Here is a 10,848-nt window from a genome sequence, read left to right as displayed (position 1 = left end):
AATAAATATTTTTAAAAAAAATTTTATGGCAAAAAAAAAAGTATTTTAAATTTTTTTTTAATGTCAAAAAATAGAAATCACCATGACCTGACTCTTGGTATTGAGTTTTATGAATACTGGGGATTAGGATTTGTGCAATACCCTAGTTATTGTATGGGATGCAATTACCCCTAGCTAATTTCTTACACAAAATTTTTTTTCTTTACCTTTTAATATTTTTTTTAACCTTTTTAAACCTTTTTTAATTAATAGATGAGATTTGAAAGTCTTTTTTTTTTTTTTGAAGTGATTGAAAGTCATTTTTTAAACTCTCATTGAGAGCAATTGCTAATCTCAAACTGAATACTCAGACTAAACACACACACATATTAATTACACTCTCTTATCAAGTTTAAACACATTACTTAACTCAAAATACTATTACAAAAGAGTTTATCTTTTGAAGTATTAGAGTGGAGATTTAAGCAATGGGAAAAAGTTACACTCACTTGAGTGTAACTTTAGCGATGTGGGACAAGACCCACTTTATTTCTTTTTGAGAAACAGACTAACTGTTTTTTTTTTTTTTTGAGAAACTGTTAAATACACACACTTTGATTAACTATAATTTGGTTTGATTTCATGATTTGTTTCCACAAAAATGAGAAAAGGACTTTAGGTTGCAAAGTGAGACTCAACGAGGGAGGCATTCAATGTTCACTAAATCAGCATTAAATAGTGACTTAAAGGCTTAATGCAACTTATTGTTCAAGCATTAAAGTCTCAGCTCATAATTGCATGGGGCCTAAAGCAAGTTTGCCTAAAAGCCTTTTTAAACCATTCAAACCACTATTCCCATCTTTGTCCTGATGGGTTGGCACATTCATTCGGCCGCTTCATCTAGACATTATTGTAATGGATCCAATGAGCTAAAAAAAAGGGATGGCCTCTATTTCATGTAAGGCCCGTGTGATGCTTCTCAAAGAAGAGTGAAACGCTGTCGTCCTAGTACGTAATACCCAAAATAAAATAAAATAAAAAATGAGAACCACCAAAACTAGATAAGCATTTATCATGTGAGTGAAACAACTTCACAAATCATTTGAACAACCAATAGAATTCCATCACTTCACAAATTTCTCTCAATTTCCTCAGACTGACTGAACCATTCAAATTGTGCAACATGGCACACTGCTTTTTCAAATTTCTTCAATACCTAGTTGCTAGAAAAATACTTCCTAGTCATTGATGTAATGAATTTTTTCCATATATTTCTTTCCTTCATACTTTTTTTGTGCCCGAATGACATTACCCATGAAAGAATCAAAGTCTCTTGCTAAGGAGTGAGACATGTTGGAGCCCTGGCAAAGCAATTTAGATTAATGTTACACATACGGCATACCCCAAAAAAAAAAAGTAATAATTTTTCCTTTGTAAGGCTCAATTTGATACGAAAAGTTTAAATGAATAAATAAATGTAGCTACTGTCACCCAATTTTGTGCCTAAAATGTGAGGTATACTTTTAACTTTGCACTAAAATAGCTTTCTTGAAATCATAAAAGTAATGTATTTTTAACTTTGCATTAGTCTTATTTAAATACTGAAAACTATTGCTTAAAGAACGGCAACAACAAAAACCCGGTTGTCCTTCGCTAGGTCAGTCTTCCTCTGGAAACTCCTCCCAGGTAGTGGCATTGTCGTCCCTTCCTGGCGAAGGTGAATTAGCCCCTTGTGATAACAAGGTTATCTCAAGGCTTGTGGGTCTTTTCTCAGGGGTCTGGGAAACACATAGGCTAGTCTCAAACTTTGTGACAACAATAATGGAAGACATTACAAAGCACTGGAACTCGCTTTCCCTTTTGGAAAAGGAAGGGACCAGTCTTCGTCTGATAAAAGAGCAAGCTTCAACGGAGTTTGCCATTGCAGCGAGATTCCTAACTAAATGCCCCCTCAACATTGAAGCTATCGCCAATACCTTTAATCCACTGTGGAAAGCAAAGACAGGTTTTAAAGTAAAAAACCTTGGCAACCATTTGATTCTATATTCCTTTGATAACTTAGGAGATGTTCAGAGATTCCTCAAATTGGAGCCTTGGTGCTTTGATAAGCACTTAATGGTGCTTACCCAGTATGATAAAGACACTTCCCTAAACCCACTAGATTTAACAAAGGTCTCCTTCTGGGTACAAGTTTATGATATCCCAGTCAGATTTAGGAATAGTGAAGTAGCAGAACAGATTTGCGAATCCATTGGAGCTATCATTCATCCTCCAGACGCCACCTGACAACGACAACGGCAGCTTCATCAGAGTTAGAGTTGTTGTTGATATCTCCTTACCACTTTGCAGGGGTAGACTCATCTCGCTAGAAGATGGAAAAAAGCACTAGGTATCATTCAAATACGAGTGTCTACCTAATTTATGCTACTAGTGTGGGCTCCTCACACATGGAGATAGAGACTGTAATAAATGGATTGAAAGTGAAGATTCTTTGCAAAAGAAAGACCAACAATTTGGCCCCTGGCTCAGGGCCCCACCGTTCCAAGCTGCTCAAAAGAATGTAATAAATGTGCCGGGTTTTTTTGCAAAGAAAGATAAGGGAAACTCAGGTCATTACTCTCCAGGTATGCATCCTCAACCGCCCACGGTGTCCTCGGAAACAGCCTCGGTACCCACCCCTTCTCCTCTGTCAGCATTAAATGCGAAAGACCTCAGAAGGTTAAATCCCAAAAATTCAGGGGACTCTCAGGCCACATCAATTTCAAAACTTGACCCCACTAGGAATTTTCCCCCCAATAAGGATTTCAAGCATCTGATCCAAGAGATTGATCAAGGGATTTCATATTTTGATTACACTGGGGGCCTTCATATGGACAATAGTGGGCCTGCCAATAATTCGGACCCAAGCCCAGACTCAAACATTATAACCCCCACGCCCACAAAAACCACTCCCCTCCAAGACCAAACGAACCTGAATAGGGCCTCCCCTCAACCCCAAGCCTATGAAGAAAAGTAGTGGGTTCGAATCCAAAGGTCTACATTTCAAAATGAGGATCAAACGCTGGGTGTATCTCTGGGCAAACGTATTCATCCTTCAACTCATGAAGAACTTGCCCCTTCCAAACGCAGAGCTTCTCATGACGCAAAACAAAATGAGAACCTTTATTCAATGGCGGCGGCTGCACCCCAACCCCGCCGAACCAAATGAGTTGGCTTTGCTGGAACATGCGCGGGCTTGGGAACTGGCGCACCATTCGTGAACTCGGATCTCTGGTTCGAGCACAAGATCCCACTGCTCTTTTCTTGGCTGAGACTTGGGCAGGTAAAGATCTTTTGAAAAAGCTTTGTGGGGAACTTTTGTTTGATTGTTGTTGGATTGTCCCCCAAGTGAATAAAACAAGATGTTTAGCTCTCTTTTGGAAAAGATCACTGCACATTGAGGTAATCTCTTCCTCCCCCAATCATATTGACACCATTTTTGGTCGTAATCCAGAAACACAATAGCGTTTTACAGGTATTTATGGCTTTGCAGACGCAGCTCAGAAGCCTGAAACATGGTCCCGTATCAGGTCCTTCCACCATAGTGTTTCCCTCCTCTGGCTGTGTGTAGGGGACTTCAACAAAATTCTATGGTCTCATGAAAAGTTAGGTCTTAGTCCGAGACAGGAAGGGAGTATGAGGGCCTTTCGTAATGTCTTGGATGACTTAAAGACCTAGGTTATATTGGAGATAAGTTCACTTGGAAAGGTAAAAGACAGGGGGGTATGGTGTTTGAAAGGCTTGACAGAGCAGTAGCCAATAATCAGTGGTTCTTCCTCAATTCGGGCTCCTCCGTTCACCATCTCCAAACGCACGCATCGGATCATAAGCCTATTCTCATCAATCCGGAAGGTATAACTCTGAAACTGAATAGGCCCTTCAAGTTCGAAAAAATGTGGCTTAGTGATGGTGGTTGCAGCCAAACTCTGAATGATGCCTGGGGTCAGTCCTGTCCCGGTGCTTCAATGTCTTTGGTGGTTGGTAAACTCAAAAATTGCAGTGAAAAACTCCTTTCTTGGAGTCAGAAATCTTTTGGTAGCATCAAAAAATCAATTGATATGAAATAAAAAAGGCTTAACAAAGCTGAATTAGAAGCAGCAAGGGGTAAGGAAAATGTAGACTTAGTTCGGTTGCTGCAGTCTGAGCTCAATGCTCTGCTAGATAAAGAAAGCCAAATGTGGCACCAAAGGTCTAGAGCTCTCTTTTTAAAGGAGGGTGACCGAAACACGAGATACTTCCACAGTAAAGCCTCCCAGAGATTTCGAAGAAACAGGATTTTGGGCTTAAGAAATGAGTCAAATGTTTGGTGCTCGGATGACTCCCAGATTAGGGAGATTGCAACTCTATATTACCAAGCTTTGTTCTCTTCAACCACCCCCACAAAACTCGATGCTGTTTTGGAGGCAATCTAGCCAACAGTTACACAAGAAATGAATGACCTACTTCTTAGGCCTTTCTTGAGGGATGAAGTAGTGATAGCAATTCATCAAATGGAACCCATCACAGCGCCTAGCCTGGACGGTATGCCCCCCCTCTTCTATCAATCCTTCTGGTCTCTTGTTGGTGATGAGGTATGTTTTGCAGTCCTTGATTGTTTAAATAATTGCAAAATTCCTGAAAAGATTAATCATACCAATATTACCTTGATCCCAAAAGTTAAATCTCCAGAAAATATTACTGAATTTAGGCCAATTAGCCTGTGCAATGTGATCTACAAGCTAGTATCCAAAGTTCTTGCTAATAGACTCAAGGTTGTTCTGCCTGTTATGATTTCCGAGAACCAAAGTGCTTTCCAAGCGAGGCAGGTCATCACCGACAACGTTCTCATGGCCTTTGAAATCCTTCACTATATGAAAACCACCAATCTGGTAAATCGGGGTTCATGGCTTTGAAGTTGGACATGAGTAAGGCTTATGATCGCGTTGAATGGTCCTATCTTGAGAGGATTATGAGGAAAATGGGCTTTGATGACAAATGGGTGGCGTTGATGATGGAATGCATTACCTCGGTGAGCTACTCCATTCTTATAAACGGTGAGCCTACTAGTGTGTTCCACCTATCGAGAGGCATTAGACAGAGGGACCCGCTCTCCCCCTATCTGTTTCTCCTTTGCACAGAGGGTCTACATAGCCTACTGCACCAAGCTGATGTTACGGGTCTTATTCGTGGGGTCTCCATCTGCAAGAATGGTCCAAAGCTCACTCACTTGTTTTTCGCCGATGATAGCCTTATTTTCTGCCGAGCCTCCATGCAAGAATGCCAAAAAGTCCAATCTCTTCTTGCTTGCTATGAGAAAGCTTCAGGGCAGCTCCTAAATCTGCACAAAATGAGCCTCTTCTTTAGTAAATCTACCCACCCGGACACTCTTAATCAGATAAAAACCTCACTCGGTGTCCAAGAAGTGAAGAATTGTGAAAAACACTTAGGACTACCGACCTTAATTGGGAAAAACAAGAAAGCAAGCTTCAGGTACATCAAGGAACAAGTTTAGGCTAAACTTCAAGGGTGGAAAGAGCAGCTCCTCTACCAAGCAGGCCGGGAAGTGCTCCTTAAAGCGGTCATCCAAGCGATTCCAACTTATGCCATGAATTGCTTCAAACTACCAGTCACCCTTTGCAATGAGATAAAATCTTTGATTAAGAAATTCTGGTAGGGTCAGCGAGGTGAGCAAAGGAAAATCCACTGGTCCAAGTGGAGCACCCTTTGTAAACCAAAGATCTTAGGAGGCATGGGGTTTAGAGATCTCCAGAAGTTTAATGATGCGATACTAGCGAAACAAATTTGGCGCTTGCTGACAAATGAGGACTCCCTTTTTTATAGATTCTTCAAAACAAAATTTTTCCCAACGGGCAGCATTCTGGAAGCGAAAGAAGGGAATGGGTCTTTTGCATGGAAGAGCATCCTCAAAGGCAGATTGATTATCCAAAAGGGCATGTTATGGAGAGTGGGCAATGGTTCATCTTTACGCATTTACCATGATAATTGGCTGCCGGACCCTAGTTTCAAGAAAGTCCTTTCCACTCCAATCCTTTTGGACAGTAATGCAAAGGTTTCTGACCTTATTGATGGTGAAAGGCATAGCTGTTCCTTGGAGACAATTGATGCTAACTTCCTTTCCCATGATGCTTCTATAATCAAAGCCATCCCCCTCAATTTGGGCGATTGCATGGATATGATAACTTGGCCGCTGAATAGTGATGGGGTATACTCTGTACGATCAGGTTACCACTTCTTAATGGACTTGGAATTAAATGAGCTCCCTAGGCCCTCGGACCTCTCCAATACGAGAAGTTTTTGGAAGGGTATCTGGAAATTGAAAGTTCCTAATAGAGTGAAGAATCTAATCTGACTCACTTCCATCGAAATCAAATTTGAGCAAACGAAAAATCCCCGTCGATGCAACATGTTCATTGTGCGGTTTGGAACCAGAAACCACAGTTCATGCAATCCGGTCATGTCCTTCACCAATGCAGATTTGGAATGTTCACTTTGGCGGGCTGTTTAGTGAAGTGGGTAAGGCTTCAACTTTTCTGGATGTATTGCAGCGATGTGCAGAGAAGAACATTCAAATGGAGCTACTTGCCATGACAGTTCATCAAATTTGGACCAGGCGAAACAAACTCCGTGTGGGTGACGGTGCTGCTCCGCTGGGATTGATCAATCATTTGGCTTCGACTCGCCTTCAGGATTTCCAACAGTCCTTCCTTAACCCTCCTAAAGTTCCCTCTCATCCAAAAGCATCAAAATGGTTGCCTCCCCCCTCAAATTGGGTAAAAATCAACTTTGACGGTGCAACCTTCGATAACTCCAGCTCTGCAGGTTTGGGAGCGATAATTCGAAATGTGAATTACTGGAATGTGAGGAATCTCTGATAGGAGGAAGGAATATTCTGACGAGGGCAGCAGCGCCGACGAGAACTGGCATACTTCTCTCCGTTACCACCTCCGGCGAATCTTCCGATGGTACTTTTTTTTTTTGTAAAAATTAAATTCGTATCTTGATTATACATAACACAATTATAGTGATTGAATACTGTGTATTGCTCTGTGCCTTAGTCTTTGATTTATTGATTGACTATGGCAATTAGGGTTCGGTTTTGGTGTGTGATTTTAAACTTTAGTAGCTGAATATTTTTACATTTTAATGTTTCAACTGGCTATAGATGGAGTATTGTTGTTAGTTTTGCCTAAATCGTTTCATATAGGTTAGTAAAGATTCTAAGTCTTTTTGCAATTTTTTTATTATAAATAAGTCTTTTAGCTATTCTATATTCAATTAATTTAGCAGGCTGATGTGAAAGGAACTAATAAAATTGGCTTGGCCAAGCTAGGATTGATTTTGGTTTCATATTTGTGTTCAATCGGGCTCTCTAGTGGTTAGGATTGTATTGAGATTCATTCAATAGATATATAGTGTCCAAGGAAACTGCTAGGACTTGTTTCTTTTGGTTTATGTTGTATTTATTCATATTACATTGGTTGACTTCTTATGATATGATTGGCATCAAACTATGAAAAATTCCTGGAAAGTAATTATAATTGCAGCAGCTGAGAGATACTGTGTTCATGTTTAATTGAAACTTGGTTTTACATTTTGTTTTTTCTTGTGCATGTGTGCGTGTGTTTTTTGCTAAAATAGTATTGGTGAGCTTGATATTTGTGGAATGCAATGTGAATGCAGCTTTGGCCATGAACAGGCTGATTGCTGCAAAGCATCACGCGTCTATTCAGATCAATGTTGGGCATTTGATTGAGAATGGGTTTGTGATGTTACTTGTTATAACCATCATTTGTGATGTAGTTTGTATCAAACAGGTAAGTTACAATCCCGGTGGGTCTTGAACCCATGACCTTGCCTTCCCCCTTAGTCTTACTAGGGAACGAAGTGCCATTTGAGCTAGAGCTCATTGACAGAGATTTGTTTCTATCTCTTATTTAGTTGTTAAATTGTCTTGTCAATGCTGATTGGGAGAATGAAATAGAGAGGGTGGGGGAATAATTTCTGTTATAGATTTATAGTATGTCTTATTTATCAAAAAAAAAAAAAAAAAGATTTATATTATGTCTTAACATGTCTGCACACACACACACAGAGGCTTATAAAAAGGACTTTATCCATGCATTTAACTTCCTCCTTTCTGCTTTAACAGGGGCTGTTGCTATTCTACTTCTTCTGGCTGTCTCCTAGCTACTCTGTGCATATGAACTTTGTGTTGTGTATGTTACAGCTAGTTCAAGTGCATCTGAGTGATATTCACCTTCTGGCTTCTTCTTTGATGTATCAGCAATTGCCTTGGCAATCAACATGCTCTTTATTTGAGAATGGTATTTAATGGTAAGCCTTGTAATTTTCTCATCCTGATGTTTGTTTCTTCACTTACCTGATTACAGGGGTATAATTGCACTGTGGTACTTTGAATTACTCAAGGAATGAATCTTGTAGTTACTGCTGTTATTTTTCTTAACAACTTTCTTCCCTATCAATCTATACAGGAAATAGCTTAGATGTGGACAAGTATGTGCAGCGGGCATACAAATTTGTTTATTCTGATTTTATAGAAGTTGGTCCCGTGGCTTGTTTACCAGAACCACCAGACCCCAATGAATTGTATCCTCACCAATCTCGGAAGCAAGTCATTATTTTTGTGCTGAAGTTAAGGAATATGTAGGAGAGAAGCTGCTATGAGCCTACAAATATTTGGCATACTTAACATTACATTTCTCTTTAACCCATCTCTAATTTAAGGTGACTTTATAAATATGGTAGTTCAGTGGCAAATTCCTGTACCAAATAGTTTATCTTCATAATAAAAGTAATTATTACTTCTAAATCTAATACTTAAAAAAGCTATCTATTGCAATATGTAATTATGAAAGTGTTTAACTTTGTGAATTATTTTCCATTATAAGCTATTTCTAATAGCATTATTAGGTGTTTTATCTATATTATGCAATTTTTTGCAGTATGGCTTTATTTCTTGGCTACTCAGCACTTGCGTTGGACTGTTGCTTTCTTTCTTGAGGTATGGTCCATATGTTTCAATAGATCATTGTTGTCTTTTGACGTTCTTTCTACTGTGTTGATACTGTAAAGGCACCACATTCCTTAGTAGATGTTTCCATGGTTCTATTTCTTTACATGTTTTAGTGGTCTCAGTCTTTAGCCTAGGTCAACTAACAACAATACTTTTGGCTTGAGTTTGAACCGTGAGATTCTAATTTCCCAATCACCCCATTGTACTAGGCTACTAGCTATATGGTGCATGAGAGTTTTAGAATAATGGTTTAAGTGATTTATGTTTACCCTTTACTATTAGCTTAAGTTTTTGGATTGAAGGTAATTTGTCATGGTATTAAAGTAGGTGAAATTGAGTCTGAATCTTGTCTCCACTCTTCATTCCATGGTCAAAATTTCCACTTGTTGGGCACTAGTTATTGAGGGGGAAGTGTAAGAATAATGGTTAAGTGATCAAAATCATTAATTTTACCCTTTGATTATCAGCTTGAACTTTTGGGACTAGCATAGTTTATCAGTTGGTCAATGGTCACTTTATACTGTTAGTTTAAATATGTTTTTTTGTATTTAGGTCTTGAAGTGAAGAAACAGTGATCCATTTGTACCCAGATATCTAATATTTGTCTAGGAACTCAAACAACTAAACTATAATTAAATATGTTATTAAGTGATTGGGGTTGATCATAGGTTCAGACTTACAAACAAGCCAATACAGAAATGCAATATGATTACTAAGAAGATTTTCTTAAAAGATTCTTTCCCATCCTCCTTATATTCATGAATCAATTTTGATAAGTGATTTGAATTTAAAATCTGAAGTAAAAAACTTTTGTTTCTTTTTATTTGTGATGTGGCTGTTGCATTAGCGGAATACAATGTTATGATTGATGTCTGTGTTTGTGATGGGCTGATCTGTTTTCTGTTTCTCTGTTATTCTTGATATGATTGAGCAGAGAGAGTTGACCGTGGATCATAATTGTGCTTTGCAATATGCCATGATTGATCATATTAATTTTCCTAGGTATCATATTAATTTCTATATCATGAATTTGTCCTTTTTTTGTTGTTGTATGAACTCACAATACCTTTCTTGGTCTTTTGGCTAAGATAAAATAAAAAGATATATATGGTCTATAATTGCCAAAGTAGAAGTTGAATGAGTTTTTTTTTTTTTTTGGTAATGAGAATCAGATTGCAAGTTTGTACATGTCAATCTTACATAGATGTCACTTCTATGTAAATAATTCACACTTCTGAATGTGCTTCTGGTCGCCATATAAATTACTGGGATATTGATGCCAGTTTTGCCATGTTGCTTGTCATATCAAATGGATTTGACATGGCTCAGTCATCCATATAATTAGCTTACAGTTGCTTTACATGAGAATAATAATGGACCGGTTGAATAGTCTGATACTTGAAAAAAGGTTTGGCCCTTGTGTTGTATGATATTCATCTGATATACCAAGTTTTCTAGGGATGCATGCTTATCAATGTGTTGTCCTCTTGCCTTTCATGTTATACATTTTCTGACTGTTATTATTTATTCCCAAAACAGTGATAGCCTGATAGGAGATCAATATTTGTTTTTAAGTTTTAAGAGGGTGCCATGTCAATAAGTGTCATCAGCTCCTCATTTACACAAAACGATCCTGTATCTTCAGTCTTTTTTAATGAATTCCCATATGACATCGTTTTGTGCTCTGAACTTGTATCTTCATTTTCAACAGATACCAAGTCATTAATCTTCAACTTTTGTATTTTTCTTGAAAATATGTGCTCTGAACTTTATTTTATTTTATCTTTTCATTTTGA

General features: G+C 38.4%; 1 long non-coding RNA gene across 2 annotated transcripts; it reads left to right on the top strand.

The window, feature by feature from the left end:
* Positions 1 to 5,087: 5,087 nt before the first annotated feature.
* Positions 5,088 to 10,447, top strand: LOC136064167 (uncharacterized). 2 transcript variants are annotated; one of them, XR_010625846.1, is made up of 3 exons: positions 5,088 to 6,531; positions 8,168 to 8,352; positions 8,511 to 10,447. It is a non-coding gene; the product is annotated as an uncharacterized LOC136064167 (long non-coding RNA). The 2 variants fall into 2 exon arrangements; XR_010625845.1 differs by having other exon boundaries at positions 5,089 to 6,980.
* Positions 10,448 to 10,848: the final 401 nt, after the last annotated feature.

Source organism: Quercus suber, unplaced genomic scaffold (assembly GCF_002906115.3).
Source record: "Quercus suber isolate HL8 unplaced genomic scaffold, Cork oak 2.0 scaffold_640, whole genome shotgun sequence".
NCBI lineage: Eukaryota > Viridiplantae > Streptophyta > Magnoliopsida > Fagales > Fagaceae > Quercus > Quercus suber.
Note: the sequence above shows the minus strand (reverse complement) of the source record. Positions and strands in the feature narration are given on the sequence as shown.